The sequence below is a fragment of the Spea bombifrons genome, chromosome 4 (assembly GCF_027358695.1).
Source record: "Spea bombifrons isolate aSpeBom1 chromosome 4, aSpeBom1.2.pri, whole genome shotgun sequence".
NCBI classification, from domain to species: Eukaryota; Metazoa; Chordata; class Amphibia; order Anura; family Pelobatidae; genus Spea; species Spea bombifrons.
The window spans coordinates 35,221,424-35,235,993 of NC_071090.1; the positions used below are offsets into that span (position 1 = coordinate 35,221,424).

Genomic DNA, 14,570 nt, shown 5'->3' on the forward strand with positions numbered 1-14,570 from the left:
AACACTGCATAGTTGAATATGACCATATGGTTGCAAGGGAGGGCATTGAGTTGTCATTCAGATTGCATGCACTGGCCAGCAACTCTAAATCTTTAAAATAAATCTTAAAAAAATAATAGTTATAATAAAGTATGTGCATTCCATAGACCCCTATTCACCATCCCTTTCCTGTCCCGTGGGATGGAGGAGGTTAAGTCCCTAAATAAATCTGTCTTTAGTTTATTATTTATTTTATTATTTTACTACGAGGGACGTTTGAAAATAATTTTTTTAAAAAGTAAAATACACAATACTCCAATACACCAATTCCCAGTACCTCTAGGTACACCAGGTAGGGGAAAACATAGTCCATTAAATGGTGCCTTCGACTGTGAAAATCCCTCACCACCCCATAGTATGCAAAGCGTGCAACCTGTGAAATATATTTTCTCACTTACCTCACTTACTTATCCTCAGTGTACAGCTGTAAAGCAATCCAAAAATAATGTGTAAAAACTAGCTATTTGATCACTTAAGGAAGATTCATTCTGTATCCAGTTGCAGTGGACTGATAAATGGCCACTTGTTGGCCAGGAATGTGTTTATGTACTATGGCTGGAGTGTGCATTGTATTCTATATTGAATGTAACTCAGGAGTATTTCGTCCATTAAAGTTATTGGAGGATGTGGTACATGTGATATTATTTTAACCCTCTGAGCATTTATCCTTAGTCCTATATCACACAGAAGGTGAGGGAAGGAAGGCGGCATATATTATATGTATATTTAATACACTTAACCATACACTTACAGCAAATTGTCCAAAAAGCACTTCTGCAGTAATCCACAAGAACATTTCATCCGTTTTCATGGTGATTGCTCTATATAAAGCACTTTGCTCCTGAATTGTCCTTAATAAAGATGGCTCTAGGGTTTATTTATTAAAGTGGGAGCTTTCACGTGAGTTTGTTGGAGAGTTGCGACTTCAGTTCAAGGACTTCTCTGTAGATTATAAAGAGCCAAACCAAGTGTAACTCCCCTGTAAGAAAGGCTGAGTAGTCCATGCATAATGCAACGCTAAATAGGTTAGATGACTTTTAAAATATCTCCCCACATTAACTATGCATTACGCATCAGAAGCTTAGCCTTTCTAGCAGGAAACATTCCCCAGGCTTGGCCTTTCATAATGAAGATCCTTTGGGATATAAAAATCAGGGGAATAAAGATATCTTCTTTGAATGATTTAGACTTTACAGGAACAGCTTTCAGTGTGAGTGAGAAGATGGAAAAAGACTGGCCAGAGAGCTGTATATAAAAGATCTGTTTTGCGTCTATTAACAATTAATCAAATGGCCAAGGATAAGAGAGACGGTGTATAAGGCAGTGATTGTCCTCCTGTGCAGGTGTTGTCCTGGAAACCCCATGCCCTGGAAACCCCACCTGAAACTGGGTTGCAAGAAGATTTGAATTAGATATTCTGTAATATAAAAAAGTCGATTGTTAGAACCAGATAATGCAACCTTGGTGCCAGCTGGTAGATGCTCAAGTATTAGCTACATTATTTCATATTAGAAATACCCCCCCCCCTTCACAGTAATATAACATACAAGAAAAAAATGCACTGCATCTCAACAAGTTACGAAGAATAGATAAATTAGTATGGTTTTAATGTCAACTCATTTGTAGTTGGTAGTTTAGTGAAGTAGGTCAGGGTTTTTTTAACTGTTAAATTGGCAGTTGAGTTTAAACTCTCATACCTTTATGTGTAAAGTTTCACTCTTTAACTTGTATTTTTTATTACGTATGGAACACCACATCGAAACTAAAAGAATATTGACCTCAACCTGTGGAAGGATGTGAGGCAAGACCCTCATAAACCTTTGCTGATAAGAACCCAAGTAACATAAGAGCTTGATGAGATTTGCCATACATGAACACTTGTGTTCAAACTTGTATAGTGTGCAGACCAACAAATTCCATCCATACACTTTCTTTTGTAGCACCTGTAACAAACATAACCCAAGTGTCTTTCTGAGCACACTCCAAAGCATCTCTGTGTTGTTTACACCATATGTTAGAGTATTTATATCGCTGCTACAAGTTACAACATACAATACACAATAAGCTGAAAGTTGATGATATCATATGCCTGTAAAATACATCAGGCCCAGGAACACAGAATTTTAGCAAATCATGCATTTTTGTTTACAGTTGTACCCTAAATACCCCAAAACAAAATCATAAAAATAAAGCTTAGCCCCACTGGAGCCCTCTTTGGCTATTCTTTGCTGGCACACTCTGACCAGCCTAAACACTCACTAGCCACCCTGCCAGGCTCAGCTATGCCAGGCTCTTGCCAGGTAATGCCACACCTGGCGCATGGACCTTCAGAGCCTATCCTTGCTCAGGGAGCATATGGGTACCTGCAGGCTTCATACAAATCCTGGACTGGATCCTGCTGACATCCAGTCTCTTACAAAAACTGGAGTTGGAGCATGGTCCACCCTGCTCTCCAAATGCTCCACCTTAGAGACCCATACTAATTTAAAATTTCTTGACATGTTCCATTAACATGTATTTATGTACATATATATATATATAGTTAAGAAAAAGTAAGTGAACTATTTGGAATTACCAGCATTAATGTGCACCTCTATCTTAAAATATGGTTTGATCTTTATCTAAGTTACAATAATGAACAAACAGTTCTGTCATTGTCCTTCTGCATCACCCAACTTCTGTTATACATCTACATTTCATTATGGCTCAAAAGCATGTGTGAAGTCTGAGGATTCTTTTGTGGACAGCTGCATTTTGCCGTGGTGTGAAATTTCAGCAATATACTTAAGAAAATTAAAGTATCCTGGTAAAATACCCTGGTATAGCAGAAGGTTTTTAGCCCGGGACGTACCTAGAGTCTTTGGCACCTGGGACACATCCTCTGTGGCACCCCACTCACTTTAGTGCGGTGCGGGGAACTCTGATCTCTGACAGTCGAAGAAGGTCTGCGCGATGGACGCAGACAACCCCCCCTGCTAACCGCGCCTCCTTCCGGCTGCAGTGGACGTTGTCTACGTGTATCGCGTAGACGTCTACCCGCTGCCCGGACAACACACCGGGAGTCAGAAGCACCGTAAGTTTGGGGGGGGGCGTACCAGACAGTAGGATCCAGGTCCCCAGTGCTGCGGGGGATCTGGATCTTAGTCCCATAGTCAGACCTCTATTTGAGGTCTGATTATAAGATGACCCTGATTATAAGACGAGGGGTATTTATCAATACTGAAAAACTAAAAAAAACCTTGTCTTATAATCGAGCAAATACGGTAATATTTACTGAACAGATATGGTACAGCATAACTCCTAGCACTATATACTGAGCTAGACATTGATGGTAGTGTAGCATAACCCGTATCTCTATATACAAGCCAGACATTGACGTGGTAGGCCTCTGCCCCTGAAACAGCCTGTCTGTGCCACCTCTGCCCCTGAAGCAGCTTCCTGTGCAACCTCTGCCCCTCAACAGTGGTAAGCTATGGGCCCACGTTAGGCGGCAGTTTGGTTTCCCGGTAAGTGGCACCCCTGACGAGTGCCACCCGGGGCTGACCACACCCTCACCCCCCTTAAGTACACTACTGTGTTTAACTACTCTGTAGGATTGCCACAACCTGTCACGCCATTCTGTTGCTTCTATGCATTGGGTTACATAAAAATTCTGATGTTACAACATATCTGCATGTGCTGTAGAACAATATTTCTTAGCACAGTACAGATGAAAAAAAAAAGCCAAAACCCAAATGCAGCACTAAATGCATTTTTATGATATCTGCAAATAATATGCCTATTCCAAGGTCAATGTGTACTAGTCCTTGTGCCTTGCATTACTTCGTTGCCATTATACACAAAGTTATTATTATAGATAAATATTTATTATTTGTGTACCTATCATATTGCTGGTGAAACAGAAACGTCACAGGAACCGATATTAATCGTAAATATGCCATAGGTAACCAAATATTCTCACCATATTCACTCGGAAAGAGATGCTCTGCTCTCGGTCCAGTGCTGGATTCATACAAACCTACTGTATTGTATATGTATTTTGCTGTAATGGTTGATTTACCTGTTCTACATTCAGCAGCTTTTTGTCAAGCTGACCCTCTGGGGAGAGATGCGATGCAGCAGTGGGAGACAAAAATACCAGTGATGATCAACTCTCTGGCACAATCACTCATGAATCTTCATGAACCTTTTATCAATAATGTGCCTTTCTAAAACACACTATCATATTCCTGTAGCATTTTCCTGGTAGTTACTGCTGTTAATAGAACTAAAAGAAGATCTTTTGACTTAAATAACAACATAAATTGGATAGGTCCACCCACTTTAAATAATTAAGCATTATACTTTTATATCCGTAGCTGCAATGTGTTATGTTTTGCATGAATTAACATTCCCTGTAGATTTCAGTATGGCTTCACAATGCTTCATTAACAAATACAACTAATGGTTATAAAATAACAGACTACTTATTCTTAGAATTACCAATAGGAATCAAATATCATAAAAAGAGAATTCACCAAATTAAAAAAAACAACAGGTTTCTATATAAATAATGATTCATCTAAAACTGCTGTTCATACATCTAAATAGTAGTTTGTACACACAGTTCAATTTTTAAAAACAAAGATCCAATTCATAAAACAACATTTACATTGGAGGGGTTTGCTTAAAAAGCTCTAAGTTTAGAAATCAACTAAAAACCTAGAGTGAAAATGTAAACATTTCTTAAAACAACCTTTCTACACAATCAAATATAAATCTCAACAATAAATAAATAACATTTCTTATGTGCTAACTCACATAAGTCAAATGAGTCAGGAAATGTTTTTCTTCCCCCTCTGTAAGTGTGTAAATCAGATTATGAAATGAGTTTTGGATTTACATCCCAGGCACCACTACATGCAAGAGCTACCATAGCTTTCTACTCTGATGAATTTACAGAACATACATAGAATAGAGACTACTCATGGGCTCATCAGAGAAAGTCAGAATGGAAACTAGGCAGAACCAAATTCTTTTTGCTTGCACCTTGTGTGACATTAGTGGGTAACTTTTTTTCCTAAAGGGGGGCGAAGGGGGGCGGTCCGCCCCGGGTTCCACTGATCAGGGGGTTGCTGTGACGGCCGCCTAACGCAGGCCTGCCGCTCACTACTGTGGTGCCTGCTCACTGTGTCCCAGAGGGAGTAGGAACCTCTGCAGCCTGTTTAGGAGGGGGTGGGAATGGGACAGGCAGGCTGTTTCAGGGCAGAGGTGGCACAACCAGGCTGCTTCAGGGCAGAGGTGGCACAACCAGGCTTTTTTAGGGGCAGAGGTGGCACAAAATTATTATTTTTGTGTGGGGGGTTGCCACATACAGAGGTGCATTCAAACAGAATAATGGAGCAAAGAGACTATATATGGCACAAAATCAGAGATACATACAAGGCAGAAGGCCAGAGGATGCAGAGGAGATCCCGGTTTCAACACAGAGGTCTTTTCTAAGAGTGAAAAAAAGGATCACAGGTGACCCTTGAAACAGACCTATGCATCAAAAAGTTGGGGATCTCCTCTGCATTCTTCTCTCTACATTACTGCATAATCTTTCAGCACTATTGTATTTAAAACATGTCTAATTTTGTGAAGTGTATAATCTCCTTTATTCAGTTGGAGTGCACTTCTACATTACCATATTGTATGAGCATCACAAACTAATCTGGGACTAGCTTGTTTAGCCATGTGCAAGCCAACTAGGACTTTCAGGCGGTTTAGACCTCTCTGGGATGGGAAGTGATGCTTCTGCACACTTCTTGCCAAACCCCAGAAGAGGTCAAATGCAGGTAGCCAACCAACCCCAGGAAGTTTCCATGTATTCTCATCCTCTACCCCATCTTTGGCACTGAGGCTGAGCCCACTTAGGTTCACCCAGTTATACATTTAATATAGTCCAGCGTGAAACATATGGGACATATTCAGTTTTCTCCAAGGTGTGAAGACATCAAGTGCATTTAGCCCTATTGTTGGCATAAGCTGGATGACAGGATCACTTTAATTATTAAATGCCAAGTTAATCATCTTCATGTTCTCAAAATAATTAAATGATAATTTAAAAGGTAATCATCATTCAACACATAGTTTTTCTTAGTACGGGACCTGAATGGAGATATACTCCTGAATTATGTCTGAATAAATTCTGTCTCTTATGATAATTAGTTGATAGATAAAATTATAAACTCTTCTAACAGACATAGACTATCCATCATACCTGTTCATCCTGTGTTACTTACATCCCCCTCTTTTAAAGCCTGCTTTAATGGTCTCTTAGCAACCTCTAAAATAAATATTATTTCCATTCAATGGAGTACAAAGGTTAGTGTTGAGACTCCTATTCAGGTTTCCAAAACATCTGATCTCTTTCAGTCAGATTTTTATATGCAAATGAGCTGGCACTGGGTGACACAGTTACATTGCATGGAAGCTAAATTGCAGTTAGGAACACATTTTCCATCTCTGATGTTTTAATTACTTCCAAACAAATAGTGTTGTTAGCCTTACTGATTAGCTTTCGGGAAGATAACTGTTCGGTCTTCTTACACTGCAAAGGTACTGTGTGTTTGTCATGTGTATAGGTATATATATATATATATATATATATATATATATACATATATATATATATATATATATATATATATATATACATACATATACATATATACTGTATATACAAACAAATCCCTCATTTGCTACCATTTGATGCATGGCTAAATACCTAAGAACTCTCCCCATTTCACCCACACTCTCTAGGAGAAGCGCTACTTCCCTGGGTCACCAGGTCAGCTTCCTCGCCCACTTTCCTTTTGTTAGATTATTCTTTTTCTTGAATATCTAAACTTCTCCAGTGACCAAACAGCAATGAAGACCACATCTTCAATGTCTTCTTAAGCAGGTTTATTCAATAACTAAGTAATATACATACAGTACTGGTGGCTGGAACAAATGGTGGTCACAGTTACTGCAGGCTCAGTATTCTTGGTGAGATGAAGGTGAAAGATGGAAGAGACCTTGCCCCTGATGGCGTATATATTTATACCCTTTTACATACCATTAGTGTACAAGTTCTTTACTATATTTGGGCAATGTATACATTTAGGAACTCCTAACAAAGCATTCATTGGATATAGAAATATACCAGAGGATCCTGTAATTAGCTACATTACGTGTTCAAAAACATATGTTCCCAGTACTCAAATTGCAGTCAAGCCTAAAGTGTGTGACAGAATAAGCGTATAAAAATGATTTCTTACACCTTTCAACTCCTGGCCACCAATGGCTGGCTGGTGCTAGCCCAACCCTATGCATCGGCAGCCCCACCTCCGTGCATGGCTTCCCCTGCCCCCCGCAAATCCGCTCCCCTAGAAGAAGGAGAGCTATGAGTACCTACTGTGTGAAGTTCTCAGCCATTGTCATAAATCAATAGCAGGATTCCACACTAAATACTAAATACTAAAGTTTATATATATATATATATATATATATATATATATATATATATATATATATATATATATATACTAGAGATATACCGGTAGTTCACCACGGGCTCTTCCAAAAAACAAGCCCTTGCCATGGTGAACATTCCATAGTGAACATTTTGATACATTTTTGTTAGTTCCATAAAGGCTACATTGCACAAGCACTTATAAGTGATGTAAGCAAATCGAATCAATGTGTGAAATACGGCTGAATGTATTGCAGTGTTTTTGAAATGCAATTGTTGCATATTATACTCTCAAGATTTTCTGTTGACAAAGCAGAAGGCAGCATTGTATATTTTCATTCACTGTGAAGAATACAGTTAAAAGGAAGCCCAAAACATTTCACCCAGCCAGTCCTGTGCATTTTATTGGAGTAAACCGCAAAAGATCAGCCATTTTTGTAATGTTATAATTAATTTATTGGTGACATAGCTGTTAGCCAAGTGCATTAGCACACATATTTGGCTTTAGTTAGATCCTACCTAATAATATTAGCACTGTAGAAAATAATAAGGTCCAGCAATGGTTTCCTCTTTAGCCATAACCTCACACCATTTGCACCATGAGGCATCTTCAAGCCAGGGCAAAAGGGCAGCTGCCCATGGGGCAGATGTTCCACAGAAATACCACTTTCTATATCAAGACGTGTTCTATAAGACACCTGCAGAGGAAAGGTTCTCTGGTTACTGTCTAGGAAGAAGTGAAAGAGCATGGAACAAAAGTAACATGAACGTTGGTGATAAATTCTATGCATTTCTATAATATTATATCTTTATACTACAGATATACTGTGGCTATAACATACATACCACACATTGATCATAATTGTATCTAAAGCAGGTAGGTTAACGAGCATGTTGGACTGTATTAGTGATGAAAAAACTTTGGTAGCAAAAGCTGGGTACCATGTAAAGGGCTATGTTGTCTTGTTGTAAACAAATATTTGCGTTTCTATAGCCAAGTATAGTTTGAAAGTCAATAGATGCTGAAAGCAAGCCTCAGCCAGTCATTATCCTAGGTAGCAGAAATGATTCAGCCCCTGACACTGAGTCAATATCACCATCTGGTGTACCAAGTACATAGCCAGAAGAAACACAGGGAGCAGCAGAGAGGTACAAAAAGTGCTGAACATTATGGCACACGCATATATTTGTACAATTATTCATAATGTTGTTCCGTACATAGTGTAAGGTACCCTATAGGGAATGTAGAAGCTATTCATTAGATATAATAAGGTTCTGGTGTAAAGTCCACTTTCTTACCTAGCCATCACATCATCTGTGGCTTCAGAAATACCGCACATACATCAAGGCTTGTTGTCTCTTATGGTTTGCCCGGATTTGCATCAGGGATATTTTGGCCTGCAGATTTCTCCATTTGGCTTTTATTTTAAGAAACTGTGGAAATAAGTTCCACTTTCAATCCCCTCACGAGATTATCATTTCTATTATTAATATTTATTTGGAAAGATAAATAAAGATACATGCTGATACACAATAACAGTGGCACACACCACGCATCAGGTAATCCACTGGCAGGTCACATGGGCTAGCAAATGTCATCCATTTTTATGTATTATTATTACTTTCATTACCTTTACTTTTTGGTTTGGCATACATGGGCATATCGTAGTAGAAAATTATGTTTTTTTATTTTATTTGTATATTTTTTTATTTTATTTGTATATTTATATTTTTTATTTGTATAAATCCGATGTGATGAAGTGCAAGGTCTACCTAAGGCATTATTAAGTCAATTCATCTGCACAGGGTTGGAAAATGTATTTATTTACTGTCTCTATAAATATTGTAAGTTATCCCAAGGTAAAGTGTTGGCTGTTTATAGGGTTGTCACACAGATATAACTGCAAAACTATGAAATGCCCCCCAGGGAAAAAATGTGACTTTGTGCACCTACCAGGATATCAGACACCGAGTTGCATGTAGTGCATAGAATAATATTGTGATGTGAAGGAGTTAGTTGTGTGATAAAGGCACCTTAGCATAACATGTTTCATTATTTCTTGTATGATTTTTGTGTGTGTGTGTGTGTATATATATATATATATATATATATATATATATATGCATGAATTCATCCACTGAGTTTAAGTGTCATCAGCGTATCGTGTTAATCTTTGCCCATGCAGGCGTATGAAGCTTTGGGTGAAGACATAGCATTATGCAGAGAAATGACACTCCGATCTGAGGCAGGCATGAGCAGTGAACCAAACATAGACACTGGTCCACAAAGAAAAATGTTGTTGACACTCACTTTTATCTGTATCTAGATCATTACATAATAATGCTAAAAAAAAGACATGATTCTATGAAGTTAACCCTATTTATGATATTGCTGATTACATTGATCCAGATGAAGACAATGCCCACCTTTTAAGTACATGCTAATTCTGCTCAGAACAAAGAAAAATAAATCCTTCAATACTCCTGAAGTCAGAATAATACCTAGATCAACCACAAATTATGATGCGTACCCCCAAGAACCCTTTCTTACCAGTTCTTTAAAAACCACTCTATTACCTGCAGTGACCACCTCTAGATTTTGTACTTTCCAGTACTTTAAAGAATGACCATCTCTTTCAAGAGGCTAACTGGGGTTCACCTTTAATTAGGCACAGAGATCTCAAGTATATTCAACTCTCCTGCAAACTGCTACCTTTGTGGCATACCTGATTATAAAAAGCCCAGGAGGTTTCATTAGCAGGTCTTCATAAAACTATGCTAATACTTAGAATCGGATTTGATTCAATATAGCATTGCACGCCTAAGTATCCTACTATGGATGTTAAACCCACTAGTCTATCTTTTTCTAAGTTGTGTTAGGAGTCTCTTTTCGGAAAGTGGGTTCGCATTAGCAATAACCTCACATGGCTCCTAGAACGATCAGGTGAATGCTGTAGAAGGGATCTTATTAATGTTAAATTTGGCCAGTCGCCACTTGACCTCCTAGGTTGGTTACTTATCAAGCAACAGTGAGGTTATATGTAGTTTTGTCTGTGAATGCTCCATCGCTGGCACTTATTTTATTCAGTATAAAGCTTTATCATGGCGAAAGACATCTCCAATCTGGCTTTAAAAGGGTCCAATGTTTATATCATCCTACTTTGTATGAACATAGAGATCTAATAGATAGATAGATAGATAGATGGATGGATAGATACATAGACAGATAGATAGATAGATAGATAGATAGATAGATAGATGGATGGATAGATAGATAGATAGATAGATAGATAGATAGATAGATAGATAGATAGATAGATAGATAGATAGATAGATAGATAGATAGATAGATAGATAGATAGATAGATAGATAGATAGATAGGTAGATAGATAGATAGATAGATAGATAGATAGATAGATAGATAGATAGATAGATAGATAGATAGATAGATAGATAGGTAAAGTAGATAATAGACCGATAAGTAGATAATACAGGTAGATAAATAAATTACATTTAACATAAAGGGTATTTGTTCTAAAAACTCAACTATGTGATAGTACTGGAAGCAAATGCATTCAGAATATAGACATTCTTTATCTTCTGCTGTAATGTACCATGGGGGGTTTAGCTGAGCACACTAACATTTATTGAAAGGCAAAAGTCACTGTTCATTGACTGGTGCCCTACTCACTGACCCTGTGATTATGTTTTCTATTAACAAAACCATTTGACATGCCTGGACTATATAAAATGTGGACTGCGTTCTGCTTTGACCTAAGAATACCAATACAAAGGCGGTGACTGGTGGGGGTAGCATTTTGCAAAGCTTGTACCAGATTCATAGCGTTAAATGATATCATAATATTTTAGATGCTGGATTTCATACGAAGAACTCCACAGCTAATAGTAAATACATGGATCAATCAATGCAAATAGGAAATAGGCATGAATGATTCACTATATGGAGACAAACATTTCTGTGTATCCCGAAAGCTGACCGTGTAATATGATGAGCTATACAATGACTCCTAGCACAGAAATACACTTAATAAGGTTTCTTCCCGGAACCTTTGTTTTTGTATGTTGAGTGGTCTCACTCAGTCCATTTAGGTTAACTGGCTATTAGTTGGTCTCCAGTCTGGCTAAGGCTAAAATCACAGCACAGATATAATCAGAGTCACTGAGATACAGAGCTAGACGGACTGACAAGGAATGGTAGAAAATCAGCACTCATTATCATTCTTATAATAAAACCAACCCTGCACCAGCTCTGAAGATGGCAAGGAGCCCTGCCCTGACATTTCCATGACTAATTCATTAACTTCTCTGGCTGTTCCTGGGAGAAGTTGTAGAATGAGTGTGTTTTGTTTGCAGTCAGACATGATTAATATTAGACTGCCCAATGAAGGCAATATAACATGAATAATAAAGTATCTCATTAGGATCTACACAAGAAGGTCAAATACGGGCTAGGTTCTAGAGGACCAAACACGAGAAGCTAGCAATGGTGTTCTCCTAACACAAGGTCATCCCTGTCTCCACCAGAACCCAGCGCTCCTTTCTGATATAAGGGGAGGTGCATCTTAATGCGGATCTACACGAGGGGGGTCTTTTACATGAAAGGGGTCCTGGAGGAGGCTGGGAGCAGAGACAGATCCTGGCCGCTATCAGTCACTATGTACCAAACACTAGCTAGGATTTGTGTTGTGTGGAGGAGAGAGGGAGGGGCGGTATAGAAAATGGTGAGGTGGGGTTACACAGCATCAGTAAGTGAAGGGAGTGTCTGGAGACAGCAGCTGGTGCACAGTCTGATTACTTACTCTCCGTGTGATCAGGACAGAGGACTCCTAGCAGAAGACATTTACTGCCATCACCAAGCTGGCTTCGTAGCGCTCCAGGTTAGTGGTCTGCTTTCCTTAGACGCATCCTTCAGACAGTCACGTGAACGCAGAGGAGATCTGAATGGAGCTCTCCTTGGTGCTGAAGCTGCTTGTACTTGTGTAGTGACAGACGGTACAGCAGTCTCAATCAAAGCTAGCAAGTACAGGAGGCATCGGGGTATCAGTTGGTCCAGTGAGTTCACAGGGGAAATGTACTTTAAACTATAGTATTCGCCTGATGTATGAAGTAGTCACTGTGAATGTTTACTGAAGATTGTGGCTTTACAATGGCAGCGCTACAGGACCTAGATAACACACCCAGAAAGAGGGTTCATTTCCCCCTGACTTTTCCTGGCTTTGGTAAAGCTGCTGTACGTTAGCAATTAGTTACAAGCAAGTTTTATGTATTATATTTTTCTAATAATTTGCAATAATGACAATGGATCTAAGAGCATTTCAGTAAAGCAGTGTAAATGGAATGGATCGGTCTTAGGAGTTTGGGTCCCTGTTTTAATATGCATCAAGCAGCACCTCTATGCCACTACAGCAGGTCAGTGCTGGAATACTGGGACACTAGAATAATATAAACATTGAAAGAGTGTGCTAAATAGAATCCTGAACTTGTCACCCCACTACCCAAGAGTAAGCTTTCCGCCTAAATTAAGAAGCATCTCCTGAAAATGTGTGTCACAAACCACAGCCAAATTAAGGCTCTTAATAAAAGAAAAGTGTCAGCCTTTTAACTCAGCAGTAAATGAATGCAGATGACCTCAATATGATCATATCATTAATATTGCACTTGCAGTGTTCACATCTGTGTATGCCTGTTGATACTAATATCTATTTGCGTATATATATATATATATATATATATATATATATATATATATATAAAAGGATATTTAGATCAAGGTCTTTTAGGCTTACAACCTTGTCCTCATAATCCCTTAGAAAGCAGAAGTGACAGTTCTTGTGGCTTTTTTGCAAGGTTTTCTTTAGCAGCTGTTGGCTTGGAGAACACATGTTTTCCATGGTGGCCTGCCACCCATCCAAAAGCCAGTTAACCCTTAACCCCTGCTGCCTAAGGCGGCCTGCCTCTGATAGTAATAATTAATGCCATGCCACAGTAGGTTTCCAAAAGGAATACAGAAAAAAGGACAGGGTGCTCTGTATCTCCAATAACTTTTTTCATTTGTATAACATAATACACTAACATTTTTACACCTAATGATCTCTGTCCATTAACTAGGCTTATATTTTCTGCAGTACATAATGGTATTGTTCTGTTTTGAATTAAAATGATTGTTATATGCATCATTTACTCTGAATGCTGCGACACAAAGCAGTACCGGTGTATTGTATGGCCAAAATGTAAATATTCTTTGTAATGGTGCATATTTTCATGTACATATCTACAAATATAGAGACGTATTAACAGACCAGTGGCTCTAGATTATTTACAGTGTGACCTGTGGATTTTAGACACTTCAGATTTGGTGACTTCAAAACACAAACAGTCTCATGTCTGCTTAACATAGCCAAGTCATGTTAAAAGTCACAGTTTTTAGTGGGAGGCTCAGTTGAGCCCCCGTGATGCACCTTCCCCAGTGCTGAATGGACAGCTGGATGAGGTAGATCACCTGTTCTGAGGTTCATCTCGCAGCTGGCAGAAGTCCAGCACCAAGGCAGATGTTCCACCTGAACAAACTGCAGACAATACGAACACTGTTCTCAAACATATCTGGTCACAATCCTAAATAAATATCCGTGACTACATATAGCTCCGTAGCTTGGCCATCTTTTTTTCCTTATGAGGAGGTGAAATGAGGAAGTGCAAGTTAATTGTATTATTACACCCTGCTCCACATGTGGCATTTTTAACGCAATGGACACATGTCTAGTATTCTTGTTTATTTATGCAATAAGATAACTTATTGCTATTAAATAAAACAGCCCACAGATTTAGGTTGGCTTCTTCGTTTTGTAGCCCATTGCTTTACTATACAACCGTATAATTTATTCTATTCATGTTGTTCATATTCTCTCTCTCCTGCTTCTACCAGTCTTTCTGAATGGGCACACATTAATATTTTGCTTATTCATACTAACTTGCTCCATAATATACTCAAACTGGTTCAACTGGGCTGCTAGATGCAGATATCAAAGTCATATT

At 38.6% G+C, this 14,570-nt stretch overlaps 1 protein-coding gene across 2 annotated transcripts in view; it reads left to right on the forward strand.

Annotated features, from left to right (window-relative positions):
- CPLX2 (complexin 2) overlaps positions 1-14,570 on the forward strand; it is a 53,602-nt gene that overhangs the window by 18,076 nt on the left and 20,956 nt on the right. The window contains exon 1 of one of the 2 annotated variants that reach the window (XM_053462983.1): positions 12,323-12,415. The exons of the other annotated variant lie outside the window; for it this stretch is intronic. The gene's annotated coding sequence lies outside the window, so the exon portion shown is untranslated. Of the gene's footprint in view, positions 1-12,322; positions 12,416-14,570 lie in introns of those variants that run through there. 2 annotated transcript variants of the gene reach the window in all.